Source organism: Herpailurus yagouaroundi, unplaced genomic scaffold (genome assembly GCF_014898765.1).
Source record: "Herpailurus yagouaroundi ecotype Mexico unplaced genomic scaffold, PumYag 195, whole genome shotgun sequence".
Taxonomy (NCBI): Eukaryota; Metazoa; Chordata; class Mammalia; order Carnivora; family Felidae; genus Herpailurus; species Herpailurus yagouaroundi.
In genome coordinates, this window is record NW_024412426.1 from 2,018,564 (window position 1) to 2,034,490 (window position 15,927).

Genomic DNA, 15,927 nt, shown 5'->3' on the forward strand with positions numbered 1-15,927 from the left:
AAAGGCTTTTGCTTCTTGTGCTTCTCCCTTCTGCTCCTTGCTCCTAGCCATGACCTCCTGCAGCCCCAGTAGTTGAGAAAACAAAATGAATTTCAAAGGTATCCTTGCTGGAAGCCTATAGCTCTGAAGGACATTTGCGGTGGAGAGCTAGCGGGAGGCTGAACCCAGCTGGGGCCGTGCTGTCCAGAGGCTGAAAAGTTTCTAAAATTGCACTGGAAATCTAATTATGTATATTTTTTAAAAGCCTGGGTCCCATTCTGGACCAGCTTGATTTTGACATTTTTTTGTTGCTTTCCTATGTTTAGCACTCAGATATACAGAATTTTGATCTGTATGGATGACATATCATTCTACACCATGCATATGAGCCTCTGTCCCCACTCCTAGACTCTGGAATATGAGGGCAAAAGTCCTTCAGGCAACAACAGGAAATCCACCCCCCCCCCCAATTTTCCTGGAAGGAAGGGGATAAGGATGAGGTTTAGGATTAGTGATGAAATATATTGCAAAAACGTGTATCCGTGTTGAGGAGATCAGAGCTCAGTAAGTTTAGACTGGAAAGAATTCATGCAGAAAGTGAGTTTTGAACATGGTTGGAAAATATCTGACAGGTTCATGACTCCCTTTATGCACATTTAAAATTTTTTTGCCCAAGAAAACCAAATAAATAGCCACAAATTCTTTCTACTCACCTATGAAAAGTGGCACAGAAATGTAATCCATCAAAGGGAAATGTTTGCTCACACTGTTGTAAGAAAGCATTCCTTTCCATTTGGTGTATGGTTATGACAGCATATGAGTAATACTGTCACCTAACACAGTGTTTATCAAAAACTGAGCTGAGCTGAAATCTTTTAACGGGTTGTGAAGCCAATTGAGTGGGTCATGACCAGCACTTTTTAAGAGGAAGTAATTAAACAGAAAAGAACAGAAAACACCAACTCATAATTGTAAGTGTGCTCTTGGACACACAGTGAGTCACAATGTAAAATGCAGTCCTTACTGTGCCTCCTGTAGAGTTCTAACTTTGGCATCAGAAGACCTCAGTTCTAATTTTGGTTTTTCCCTGAACTATGTAACCTTAAGCAAGTGCCTAATGTCCCTTCTCTAATCTTTCCTTTCACAGCATCTGTAAAATGAAGGGGTCTGGTAAAATCCTAAGCTTCTGTGATTCCACAAAATATGAAAAATATAAATTTACTCTTGCAAAAATGCACTACATCCCAAAGTCAACTAGAAATGGACTGAGGGTGTTTTGAATTAACTCCATTGTAGCGCCTCCAATCCATGTAGCTATTCTAGATTTGACTAAGACAAGCTTTTTGATCTACCTAGCCACATCGCCAAAGGAACTTCAAGTTTGCCGTAGGTTTATGGAAAGGGTAGATCAAGTCACGATGACGTTTTAGAAATAAATACGTCACACACCAAAATCTGGGCACAATAACTTGCTTGTGGTCAAAGCATCTCCTCTACCAAACACCTCATCTCCCTGAGAAAAGAAACATAACAAGAAGTACAAAGCTTTGTGGAGTTGAGGGCGGTGCCTTGCAAACGTGAAAACACAGCTCCTCCATGTGCTCCCCATTCCCCCGGAATGTCACATGCCACATTCCAGAACCAGAAGCTCTCTTCACAAGTTCTGCGTCACAAGCTACTCCTCGCTTCTTTGCATTGGAACAAAGGTCCGACTTTTACCACACCTGGCCACCCCTCGGACCTCAAGTGCAATCTGTCATGGCATTGCTCCCGGACCAGTCCCAGTCTGAGCCAGAACTTGCCTGAGAGGTCACAGCCATCACTTCTCACGGGAATGCCCTGGAGATGGCTCACCCCAGTGTTCTGTGTATCTTATACGGGCTACCCTGCAATGTCCTTGAACCTGGTCCTCTCTTGCATCTCAAATCGGGATGTCATGGAACTTGATTTAAGTCTTGGTAACCGATCGTGGCACAATTATGGCAGTTACTGCAATGTTTATAACGATGTAATTGCTGCATGCCTCTTTCATTACACTGTGGATAGCTTTTGGTTTGGTCCTGTGGATTGTTAGATTCCCCGACAGTAAAAGCACCACGTGGCACAGTCTAGGCTCTCAATAGATGCTGAAATTAAATTTATCACTGGAGAAGAGAGAAGAAAAGATGCTATCTAAAATAACGACTAAACCGTTGGTGTATTATATTTGGGATTTCATGGCTAAATGTATTGTGTATGTGCTAGCAAAGAAATTCACCTTTAGCCTAAGGGAATTATTGAGACTTTACAGGACTTTGGAGATCATCAAGACCTGGGTTTGTGGGTCGACTTCAGTCCGCCACCTGTTTTTCTAAATCAAGCTTACTTGGAACACGGTGACATATTTACTGTGCTTTCATGCTACAGGTGTAGAGCGGAGTAGTGACAGAGACCACATGACCTGCAGAGCCTAAAATGTTTACTCTCGGGTCCTTTACCGAGGAGGATTGCTGGCCCCTGGCCTAGACAGAGCACCACTCTGATTTTATACGTAAGGAAAGTGAGACCAGAAGGAGGAAGCCACTTGCCCGGTCTCATTATGGTGTTGGTGCTGTTGAGAGGGTGAGAGCATACTCTATCTCCATTATCCTGTTTCTCTTCTTGAATATCCCATTCTTTGTTCACCTGAATAACCAAAGCTCTCTTTGAAGATCTGACTCAGAAGAGCCAAGAACCTCTCCCATGTGCTCCTCTGCTTTGCCATGTAAATATCCGTGAGCTTCCTGTCAGAGCTGACTGGTAACGTCCTGTTTTTCCATGCGTGTCCATTTGAAGGAGTGACAGGATCTCAGCCCGGACCTAAACTTTGCTCCCCTTCCATTCAGGCATCCTTGCGTATGTTTGGAGAATCATGGCATCGGCCTCCTAAGAGGCCTTTCCCGTGAGCCTCCAGGAAAGAGTTCATTTAAGGAACAAAAGGTAGAGCTGCACAAATCTGGGTTCACGCGAAAGGAGCAGAGAAATGCAGGGGGCTCTCCCTCCGGGCACTGAGGACGCATGCCCGAGTCCCAGAGAGGAAGGGCTGCAATAAGGAAAGAATGAAAACTACGTTGAGTTCTCGCGGGGGCATGGAGGGCATTAAGACTACACAGGGGATCTGAGGGCCTGTGCTGGTGGCTTTGGCACAATGCGTGGTGGCCCGTGGTTGTTCCAGGAGGCTCCACAAGCATATGTGACCTTTATAACAGAACTCAGCCCAGCAAGCTGGAGCAGAGCTGGAGAGAAATGACAGATGCTAGTGACAACCCAGACTATTCTACGTATCCACGTGCAGTGCTCCTTGGGGGAGAACCAGCAGAGAGAGCTCTGAGGAGGCTGGGGGCTCACAGTAGCAAATGGGGCTGAACAATAGAAATGCCGTTTTGTTTTGTTTTACCTTTGTGTCCCCGGCCGGTGCAGCACGTAGCAGTGAATGAGCCACAGCCTCAGAGGTGGACAGTTAAGCCTCCAAAGCTCTATTGCTGAGTTTATCAACCCTGGTTCAATGGGGGCAGGGATACACTCCAAGTCAGTCCACAAGCAACTCCCTCCCGGTCAGATACTGGTGGCCTAGAAATACAGTCACTGTCAAGGATGGCTCTGGCACCCCCGACCTAAACTTGAGTGGGGCCCAGAGAAATCGCTTTTGGTCTGTGAGGGAAAAAACAAAAAGAAAACAAGCGCTTGTTTAACAACCGCGATTTGCCCTCATGCTAGGAGATACTGGCTTATAAATCTAGGGCTTTTAAAATAAGGCCAACAGAGAGGTGGGCCTATTCGTTCCATGCAGGTGGTTATTGCCGTGCAACTAAAGAACGCGGAGGAAGGGTTAAAAAGGGCAAGAGAGTGCGGGGAGAAAAAGTAAGCAGGGTTTTACAGTTTGGGTTAGATAACATCTTCTGGAAACCATGTGCTGGGCTTACACGTGATCATGTGTGGTGATTTATTGGCAAATGGTGTCTCACAAAGAGTGAAAATGTGTGTTAAGAGAAATCATTCCAAAAAAAGAGAAAGAAAAAGAAAAATCATCCAATACTTGGAAATAATACCAAAAATATTCTGTGTGCCATCTGATGTCATGCCATCCCATTGTCTAACAAGCCCATGTAAGGGATTAGCCAGTGCTCCAGGGGAGGAACTGAGATCTGATTACTTTCTCTCTCTCTCTCTCTTTTTTTAAATAAATGTTTATTCATTTTTGAGAGAGAGAGAGAGAGAGAGAGAGCATGAATGGGGGAAGGGCAGAGAGAGAGGGGAACAGAGGATCTGAAGCGGGCTCTGTGCTGACAGCAGCGAGCTCGACACAGGGCTCGAACTCACGAGCTGTGAGATCATGACCTGACCTGAAGTCAGACGCTCAACCAACTGAGCCACCCAGGTGCCCCAAGCTTTACTAATTACTAATGATGAGGGCCCCAGCTCTGCAAACATAGATGTTACCTTGAGAACACCTCCAACTGTCAATGGATGCAGAAAAGGCCTTTGACAAAATCCAGCACCCTTTCTTAATAAAAACCCTTGAGAAAGTCGGGATAGAAGGAACATACTTAAAGATCATAAAAGCCATTTATGAAAAGCCCACAGCTAACATCATCCTCAACGGGGAAAAACTGAGAGCTTTTTCCCTGAGATCAGGAACACGACAGGGATGCCCACTCTCACCGCTGTTGTTTAACATGGTGCTGGAAGTTCTAGCATCACCAATCAGACAACAACAGGAAATCAAAGGCATCAAAATTGTCAAAGATGAAGTCAAGCTTTCGCTTTTTGCAGATGACATGATATTATACATGGAAAATCCGATAGACTCCACCAAAAGTCTGCTAGAACTGATAGATGAATTCAGCAAAGTTGCAGGATACAAAATCAATGTACAGAAATCAGTTGCATTCTTATACACTAACAATGAAGCAACAGAAAGACAAATAAAGACACTGATCCCATTCACAATTGCACCAAGAAGCATCAAATACCTAGGAATAAATCTAACCAAAGATGTAAAGGATCTGTATGCTGAAAACTATAGAAAGCTTATGAAGGTAATTGAAGAAGATTTAAAGAAATGGAAAGACATTCCCTGCTCATGGATTGGAAGAATAAATATTGTCAAAATGTCAATACTACCCAAAGCTATCTACACATTCAATACAATCCCAATCAAAATTGCACCAGCATTCTTCTCGAAACTAGAACAAGCAATCCTAAAATTCATATGGAACCACAAAAGGCCCCGAATAGCCAAAGTAATTTTGAAGAAGAAGACCAAAGCAGGAGGCATCACAATCCCAGACTTTAGCCTCTACTACAAAGCTGTCATCATCAAGACAGCATGGTATTGGCACAAAAACAGACACATAGACCAATGGAATAGAATAGAAACCCCAGAACTAGACCCACAAACGTATGGCCAACTCATCTTTGACAAAGCAGGAAAGAACATCCAATGGAAAAAAGACAGTCTCTTTAACAAATGGTGCTGGGAGAACTGGACAGCAACATGCAGAAGGTTGAAACTAGACCACTTTCTCACATCATTCACAAAAATAAACTCAAAATGGATAAAGGACCTGAATGTGAGACAGGAAACCATCAAAACCTTAGAGGAGAAAGCAGGAAAAGACCTCTCTGACCTCAGCCGTAGCAATCTCTTACTCGACACATCCCCAAAGGCAAGGGAATTAAAAGCAAAAGTGAATTACTGGGACCTTATGAAGATAAAAAGCTTCTGCACAGCAAAGGAAACAACCAACAAAACTAAAAGGCAACCAACGGAATGGGAAAAGATATTTGCAAATGACATATCGGACAAAGGGCTAGTCTCCAAAATCTATAAAGAGCTCACCAAACTCCACACCCGAAAAGCAAATAACCCAGTGAAGAAATGGGCAGAAAACATGAATAGACACTTCTCTAAAGAAGACATCCGGATGGCCAACAGGCACATGAAAAGATATTCAGCGTCGCTCCTTATCAGGGAAATACAAATCAAAACCACACTCAGGTATCACCTCACGCCAGTCAGAGTGGCCAAAATGAACAAATCAGGAGACTATAGATGCTGGAGAGGATGTGGAGAAACGGGAACCCTCTTGCACTGTTGGTGGGAATGCAAATTGGTGCAGCCACTCTGGAAAGCAGTGTGGAGGTTCCTCAGAAAATTAAAAATAGACCTACCCTATGACCCAGCAATAGCACTGCTAGGAATTTATCCAAGGGACACAGGAGTACTGAGGCATAGGGGCACTTGTACCCCAATGTTCATAGCAGCACTCTCAACAATAGCCAAATTATGGAAAGAGCCTAAATGTCCATCAACTGATGAATGGATAAAGAAATTGTGGTTTATATACACTATGGAATACTACGTGGCAACGAGAAAAAATGAAATATGGCCTTTTGTAGCAACGTGGATGGAACTGGAGAGTGTGATGCTAAGTGAAATAAGCCATACAGAGAAAGACAGATACCATATGGTTTCACTCTTATGTGGATCCTGAGAAACTTAACAGGAACCCATGGGGGAGGGGAAGAAAAAAAAAAAAAAAGAGGGTGGGAGAGAGCCAAAGCATAAGAGACTGTTGAGAACTGAGAACAAACTAAGGGTTGTTGGGGGGGGGGAGGGAGGAGAGGATGGGTGATGGGTACTGAGGAGGGCACCTTTTGGGATGAGCACTGGGTGTTGTAGGGAAACCAATCTGACAATAAATTTCATATATAAATAAAAAATAAATAAATAAATAAATAAATAAATAAAGTCCAGAAGCTTTCTTTAGATCTGAGAAATACCTTTCCATTGTTTCTTTAACTATCTGTGCTTCATATTCTCTTTTCTTTCACTCTGAATTCTTATCAGCTAAATTCTGGACTTCCAGAGTTGATCTATGAATTATTATTTTTTTTAATTTGGAGAGGGAAAGAGAGAGAGAGAGGGAGTGAGCATGGGGGAGAGGAGCAGAGAGACAGAGACAGAATCTTAAACAGGCTCCGCACTCAGTGCAGGGTCCACTGCAGGGCTTTGTCCCATGACCCTGGTATTATAACCTGAGCTGAAATCAAGGGTTGGATGCTCACCTGGCTGAGCCACCCAGGCACCCATGATCAATGAATTATAATTTTTTCTCATATTTTCCATTAATTTTCTTTTTTTCTCTTCTAGATCTTGTTTTGTTTTCTTCACATTCTGTTGTTTTCTTTTTTCCAATAGCTTTGATGAAGCATATTTAACAAACTATAAATTGCATATATTTAAAGTGTATGATTCGGTAAGTCTTTTTTTTAAAGTTTATTTATTTATTGAGAGAGAGAGAGAGAGAGAAAACATGAGTGGGGCAGGGGCAGAGAGAGAGGGGGATAGAGCGAGAATCCCAAGCAGACGTCGAGCTGACAATGTGGAGCCTGACTTGGAGCTCAAACCCACAAACTGTGAGAGCATGACCTGAGCCTAAGCCAAGAGTCAGACACTTACCAACTGAGCCACCCAAGTGCCCCATATGATTTGGTAAGTTTTGACATATGTTTATACCCATGAAACCATCAAGATAAAGGACATATCCATCACTACCAAAAGCTTCCTTCTGCCCCTTTGTAATCTCTCCCTCCTGCCCTCCCTAGACCATCTTTCTCCTTTCCCCCAGGCAACCACTCATTTGATTTATGTCACTATATATTATGTCATTCGCATATTTTAGACTTATATAAATGGGACTGTACAGTATGTATTCTTTTTTTATCTCTGACTTTTTCACTTAGCATAATTATTTTAGATTCACCCATGATGCTGTGTATGTTCATAGTTCATTTCTTTTTAATTGCTAAGTATTATTCCATTGTATGGTTATGCCACGGCTTATCTATCCATTCACCTCTTGGTGAACTTTTTAGTTGTTTCAGTTTTGGCAAATAAAGATGCTATAAATACTTATGTACAAGTCTTTGCATGGACATATGCTTTCCTTTCTCTTGGACAAGTATCTAGGAGACGAATGACTAGATCATATGGTAGGTGTGTGTTTAACTTTTTATGAAACTGCCAAACTGTTTTCCAAAGTCCTGATGCCATTTTCATCCCTTTTAATGAACGTTTTGTTTCAACAATCATATTTTAAAATTTCAGTAAGTCTTCCTTGTTCTTGGATTTTTCTCTATTTATTCTTTCAATAGCAGCCTTTACTTAACAGCTTGTAATATCTTTCTGAAACTCTCTGAGTTTCCCTTGGGATCATTTATGCAGTTGTTCACTTAGGCTCTTTTCAAAGCCTAGAGATCCTTGCCTCTCTATTCATATTTTTTAATGTTTATTTATTTTTTTATTTTTGATAGAGATAGAGACAGAGCATGAGTGGGGAGGGGGAGAGAGAGACAGACAGACAGACAGAATCTGAAGCAGGCTCCAGACTCTGAGCTGTCAGCACAGAGCCTTACATGAGGCTCGAACCCATGAACCATGAGATCATGATCTGAGCTGAAGTCACATGCTTAACTGACTGAGCCACCCAGGTGCCCCTCTATTCGTATTTCTTAATGAAGGACTAGGTTGAATAACATAGATAGCTAGTGTATTGAAATAGCAAGGGAATTATTTTGGGGTATCAACACTAGGAGCCTTATCTCTTCCTAGGCAGACATTAAATTTCTTGAGAGTTTTCTGATTTTACCCTAGGTACAAGTTCTACCTTTGGAGTTAAATGGGATGAATATTTAGTAATATAGGAATAAACTCAACCAAGTGTATTTTGGTTGGGGGAGGAGTCTGAGTGGAGGAGAAAAAAGATGGATGGGGGTGAGCATCTGAAAAAAGTACATCTTTTCCCCATGTAAATTAAAACAATAAAATGCAGTAGACAAAAAGTGATAGAAGTAGCAAGTACCCGAATAGCTATATCTATTATTTTTACATAACCTTTTCTATTGAAAGTTAAAATATTTGTGCATATTGTTTTAGGAGAGAGAAATTGGTTACTTAGGGAGTCACTAAGCAAGTGTCTTTTAAATCAGATTTTGTGGTGTTTTTTAAATTTAGTGAGCATCTTTATGAAATGAAAACTTTATGGTAGTGATTGAAACAAATTGTGCTCATGATTCACTTTCAAACCTTAGCATATCATGTAAAACTCAAATTGTACTCTTACAAATCATTGTCCTATGATTGATTGTTGTGGCCCATCAGTTTGAATCCTCAAAAGATGTCCCATAATTCCTTTAATAAATCATTCCACCTTAAAATAAAAAAAGATACCTGCAAACTTTTTTTTAATGTCAGAACATGGCATGTTAAGCTCTGTGGAAATTTCCTCTTTCATTCATAACGGTAAGCAAAGAGAAAGTCTATATTGGGGAAAAAGTAATTGGGAAGATGATAAGTAGAAAGAAACACTATGATAGATAAAGTGATCTTCAGGTTTTTCAGAGTTCTTTTAAATTTCTCTTTACCACAATCATCAATGGCTATTTTATCAGATTATTATGCAATATACACATTAAAGTTTAAAAATGACTAATAAGAGGACCCATGACACCTAAGCCTGTTATCATTTATTTACTCACTCATCAAAAATTAATTGAGTATCTACTTTCATACAAAGAATTGTAGTTGGCATTCTTGTATTTGATGAATTTAAGCAAGAAAAGCACTTAGTGACCTTCTCTGTATCAGGTCCACACATTTAAAGTTATATAAGCTGAGGAGATTTAAATGACTTTTTCCAGCAGAAGATGATTTTCTCATCTAACTCAGATTACTAATTTTCTTTAGTATTCAATTTCCTTGTGACATTTGTACATTCTTGAGGCCTTCTATATGTCGCCTCCTGCCTTCTACATGAGGGGTGGCTGTATTTACTGGTGTGTGACATATTTATGGCATTTAAAAGGTTTGTGGCATACTTTCTGACCTTTGAGTGAAAATTGTTACATAACGGTCACTTGTCATTATGGGAACCTCCAGCTGTGAAAAAAGGTTTTAAATATAATCGAGTACTCCTACTTAGAACAAAATAATATATTTCTTCATTGGGAATAAAGTTTAGCTAAGGTAGTTTGTATCCTACTAAGCATGTGTTTGTTGGACATTTTGCGTTAGGTTAGTCTCTATGACTGGAAGTTCTGATCAGTCCCCCATGCTGACAGGCTTGTATCATACTGAGTGGTAGTTTCTCAACAAACCAGAGGGTACTTGCTCCATGCATTTAGCCAACAGCAATAACTTCATTGATCAATAGGAAATTATAGCAGAGATTATACAAGAGCACATTATATTTAGAGAGGAAAAGGAAGAGAAATGTAGGTGGCCCTCAGTCTGCAGGAAAGTCTTAGAAGATATAATGGGAGGAAAATATAAGGTAATAATTCGTGTCTGTGTGAATTGCTCTCTTCTTTTTTTTCTCTGATAGAGCTTCCGGTATCTTGAAAACTTGAGGTGGCAAGAGGGAAAACTACCATTTGATCTAAGTGAATAAAAAAATTCTAGAATGCATGTTTAGTTTTTCTCTTAGTTGTTACTGTGCTGTCTATAATGGGGTAGGGAGCAAATCTTGAAGAAAATAATTGCTGGAGGCAATGAAAGAGTAAAAATAATTATTTTGATTTCTGTTTATTTTTTATCTTTTTCTTCCCATCTCAGTCTTTAATTACTTCCACACAGCCTGATGGATACATTTCTTACCATACTGAGTGATAAGGTAGAGTATCCACACACAGGAAATTACTGTTCTCCTCTGATCAGAGACATTACAGTTTATCCCACCAAGTACCCGTTAGATAATCTTACTGGGCAGTCCCTACCTGAACAGCATCGTGTCATTTCTGTAGCGCTGAGGTTGTGCTGTCCAATATGGGAGGCGCTAACCGCATGTGGCTGGGCACCATAGTGCCCAGCACGGCACAAATATAGAAAGTGTTCATTGTCACAGACAATTCTTCCAAATAGCTCTGCTCTAAGAGAACCTCAAGGAAATGTGTCAAGGTAGAGTGTCCTTGTAGCCATTACTTACGATTTCTCGGTATGAAAATCCCCTGTGGGAACTGTCTCCCTCCCCTCCCCTTCATCCATGTGGGTCTCATGGGGGCTGCTGTTATTCTTCTATGACCCCGTCATTATGGCCACAGAGGTTTTTATGTCAGAGGTATGCACCTGACCCAAGCTGGTCAATTTCAGTACCTGGCCTTCTGATTGGTCTGGGACAGGATCCTTTATTTAAGTAGAGCCAATGACACCCCACCTTTTTTTGGAATATATGGACTTGGGGCCCAGAACATTGGCAGAATCTGTGAGTCATAGAGCTTGGAATTTCTCAGGGGTCATGTTTCCCACCATAGGGATAAAGTTATCCTGTGGTGAGCGACGAAAATGAAGCTAACCTGCAGAAAGAGGTAGAGAAAACAGGCAGAAAGTATAGTGATAGCATTCAGGCTCCCACATCCAGCAGATACTGAGGCCCAGCTTTATTTGTATACTTCTGTCTTTGTAATTAACTTTCCATTTTCCTTAAGCTATTTCAAGTTGAGTTTCTCTCATTGGCAAAGTTACCAGAACAAATAACTAATATTATAACTGTTTCCATGACATTATGGTTCATGAAAGAAATTCGGTATTAATGGTGTTAACTAGATTTCTCACTAGATCCTTATATCCAGCTACATTTTGGATAATTGCAACTGCTAACACAGCTTAAAGTTTAAAAATGTCTCCTTGCTCAAAGATTCAAAATCCCTGGGTAACATAACTTAACACCTACTAAATTTTCCAAAATGTAATTTTTTGTATAGGTACTTGTTAAGTCTCCTTATTTATTTATTTATTTATATTTATATTTATATTTATATTTATATTTATATTTATATTTTTTACTTATGTTGTTGATTTTGAGGGGAGTTCTCTGTTTAAAGTCTCCGTTTTTAGGGGCGCCTGGGTGGCGCAGTCGGTTAAGCGTCCGACTTCAGCCAGGTCACGATTTCGCGGTCCGGGAGTTCGAGCTCCGCGTCGGGCTCTGGGCTGATGGCTCGGAGCCTGGAGCCTGTTTCCGATTCTGTGTCTCCCTCTCTCTCTGCCCCTCCCCCGTTCATGCTCTGTCTCTCTCTGTCCCAAAAATAAATAAACGTTGAAAAAAAATTAAAAAAAAAAAATAAAGTCTCCGTTTTTATATATGCAACTATATATTGCTAGAAAGAATTATTTTTTCATTCTTTTAGTGACTTTAGTCTTTTTAAATTTTTTAAATATTTATTTATTTTTGGGAGACAGAGAGACAGAGTGCAAGCAGAGGAGGGACAGAGAGAGAGAAAGAGATGCAGAATCTGAAGCAGGCTCCAGGCTCCGAGCTGTCAGCACAGAGCCCAACGTGGGGCTCAAACCCACGAAGTGCGGGATCATGACCTGAATTCGGATGCTTAACTGACTGAGCCCCCGGGCACCTGGACTTTAGTCTTTTTCTATTGAATAGCTTAAGCTTTCTGCCCACGGGTCCTGTCCCCGTGCTTTGATAAAACCACTTTTTTGCACAGAAGATGTCTCAAGAATTCTTTCTTGACCATTGGCTCCCAGACCCCAACATTTCACATCACTTCTCTCTGAACCCAAGCAGGAGCTCTGCAGGCGCAGTATCCCCTATGGGAGGCGAAACTACCCCCTTAAGCATCAAGGATTGCCCTGAGCCAGCAAGACCCCCGTGACTGACTGCATGACCATGACAACTTGACCTTCACGGCCCACCTGCATGTATCCGCTGACCTCAGTCCCACATTCTACTGACTTAAACCTGGAAGGATTGTCAGCACTTTGGAGAGGCTCTGAGACACTAGTCTGCATCCTCCAGGTGTTAGCCTCATGGAAATAAATTTCTTTCTTGTTTCATGACCCAAAAAAATAAAAAAGATAAAGGAAGGTTCCAACTTTAAAAATCGTTTGTTTCTTGGGGTTAAGCATCTGACTTCGTCTCAGATCATGATCTCACAGTTCATGAGTTCAAGCCCCATGTCAGGCTCTCTGTTTTCAGCACAGAGCCTGCTTCAGTTCCTCTGACCCCCCTTCGCCCTCCCCCCCACCCCCGGCGCTGGTTCTGTCTCTTTCTCTCTCTAAATAAATAAATTAAAAAAAAATTTTGTTTCATGGGGTGCCTGGGTGGCTCAGTTGCTTAAGCGTCTAACTCTTGATTTTAGCTCAGATCATGAGCTCATGGTTCCTGGGTTCTAGCCCTGCCTAGGCCTGTGCTGTGCTGACAGCATGGAGCCTGCTTGGGATTCTCTCACTCCCTCTCTCTCTCTCTGTCCCTCCTCAGCTTGTGCTTTCTCTCTCTCAAAAATAAACTTAAAAAAAAATCCTTAAAAATTTAAAAATCATTTGTTTCTTAAGAATGAACCAGGAACTTTTATAAATTAGAATATGCTTTTCCATTAAGATATTGTTGCTATTAATGGTGATAGGTTATTTTTTGTGTTAGTGTTTGTTTATTTTTGAGAGATAGAGAGCAAGTGGGGGAGGGGAAGAGAGGGAGACACACACAGAATCCAAAGCAGGCTCTAGGCTCTGAGCTATCAGCACAGAGCCTGATGTGGGGTTTGAACCCATGAACCATGAGACCATCACCTGAGCAAAAGTCGGATGCTTAACTGACTGAGCCACCCAAGTGCCCCAATGGTGGTAGGTTATTTTGGTTGGCACATGAATGCTACTTAACTAATGTAGGTGAAGTAACTTTTCACTTTCCCTTTGAGTTGACCTTTCCACATGATTCACTTTACTAATGTTTAGCCATACCACCTGATATTTAAGCTTTGTTGCATTCCTGGAAGTCAACTATAATTTTAAATAATATTTCTGTGAAATTTTAAGATGAACCTTAAAATACGAAGAACACATTTCCATTTCTGAACCACAAGTAAGGGAATTACATTGACTTCTTTTATTTTTATTTTCCCATCTCAACCCCTGTCCGCACAACACATGGTGGGGAAAATTGGGTAATTGCTTGAACTATATATTTGGAAAATATTTTGCAAATAAACTTATTAATAAAGAAGAATGAAGAATTTACTTTTTATATATATAATTTATTGTCATGTTAGCTAACATACAGTATATACAGTGTGCTCTTGGTTTTGGGGGTAGATTCCGTGATTCTTTGCTTACATACAACACCCAGTGCTCATTGCAACAAGTGTTCTCCTCAATGCCCAACACCCATTTTTCTCTCTCTCCCCTGTCCCCCACATCAACCCTCAGTTTGTTCTCTGTATTTAAGAGTCTCTTATAGTTTGCCTCCCTCCCTCTCTGTTTGAAACTATTTTTTCCCCTTCCCTTCCCCCACAGTCTTCTGTTAAGTTCCTTAAGATCCACATATGAGTGAAAACATATGATATATCTTTCTCTGACTGACTTATTTCACTTAGCATACTACTCTCCAGTTCTAACCACGTTGCTGCAAATGGCAGGATTTCATTCTTTCTCATTGCCAAGTAGTATTCCATTGTAAATGGAATCTTTTCATGTCTTCTTTATCCATTCATCAGTTGATGGATATTTGGGCTCTTTCCATAATTTGGCCATTGTTGAAAGTGCTGCTATAAACCTTGGGGTACATGTGCCCCTCTGAATCAGCACTCCTGTATTCTTTGGGTAAATTCCTAGTAGCACTATTGCTGGGTTGTAGGGTAGTTCTATTTTTAATTTTTTGAGGAACCTCCACAGAGCAGCTGCACCAGTTTGCATTTCCACCAACAGTGCAAGAGGGTTCTCATTTCTCCACATCCTCACCAGCATCTGTTGTTTCCTGAGTTGTTCATTTTAGCCACTCTGACTGGTACGAGGTGGTATCTCAATGTGGTTTTGATTTGTATTTCCCTGATGATGAGTGATGTTGAGCATCTTTTCATGTGTCTGTTGGCCATCTTGAAGTCTTCTTTGGAAAAGTGTCTGTTCATGTCTTCTGCCCATTTCTTCACTGGATTATTTGTTTTTTGGGTATTGAGTTTGCTAAGTTTTTTATAGATTTTGGATACTAACCCTTTATCTGATATGTCACTTGCAAATATCTTCTCCCATTCCATCAGTTGGATTTTAGTTTTGTTGATTGTTTCTTTTGCGGTGCAGAAGCTTTTTATCTTGATGAAGTCCCAATAGTTCATTTTTGTGTTTAATTCCCTTGCCTTTGGAGATGTGTCAAGCAAGAAATTGCTGTGGTTGAAGTCAAAGAGGTTGTTGCCTGTTTTCTCCTCCAGGGTTGTGATGGTTTTCTGCCTCACAGTTAGGTCTTTCATCCATTTTGAGTTTATTTTTGTGTATGGTGTAGGAAAATGGTCCTGTTTCAGAAGAATGAAGAATTTAAAAGGAAGCAGTTCTTGAATATCCCCTAGTGCATAAAGGTATATAGACTAAATAATTTAGAGGTACCAGGTATAAATTAGAAAAAATAATGTCAGTAGGTAATCATTAAAATAAAAAACATTTATGTATTTTTTATAAAGATTTTATTTATTTTGTATGTAAACTCTCCATCCAACATGACCAAGAGTCATATACCCTATCAACTGAGTCAGCCAGATACCCCAAAATGTAAAACATTTAAATTGTAATGTAATTGTAAGTATCAAATTAAAAGTATCAAACCCATAGCATACTTCAGAAATAGGATTATATGTATAAGAAGATAAATCTCAATTCCAAATGGCAGATAAGCAAACTTAGCAGCTATATGAATGTTGGAAAGTGAAGGTAAGCCATATGATATTGTCCATGACTGGTTTCATAGAAAATTTCCAATTAGAAATTTGGAGAGCACAGTTTTTTGTTTTGTTTTGTTTGTTTTAAAGGTAATGTTGGCAGAGGGAATTCTATATTCTAATCTGGGGGAAAATGTCATCAGTGCTGAATAGCCTTGGGCTAAATTCCTGAATTTAACAAGTTTAAAGCTCAAATGCACCACACATGTACAAATTAAT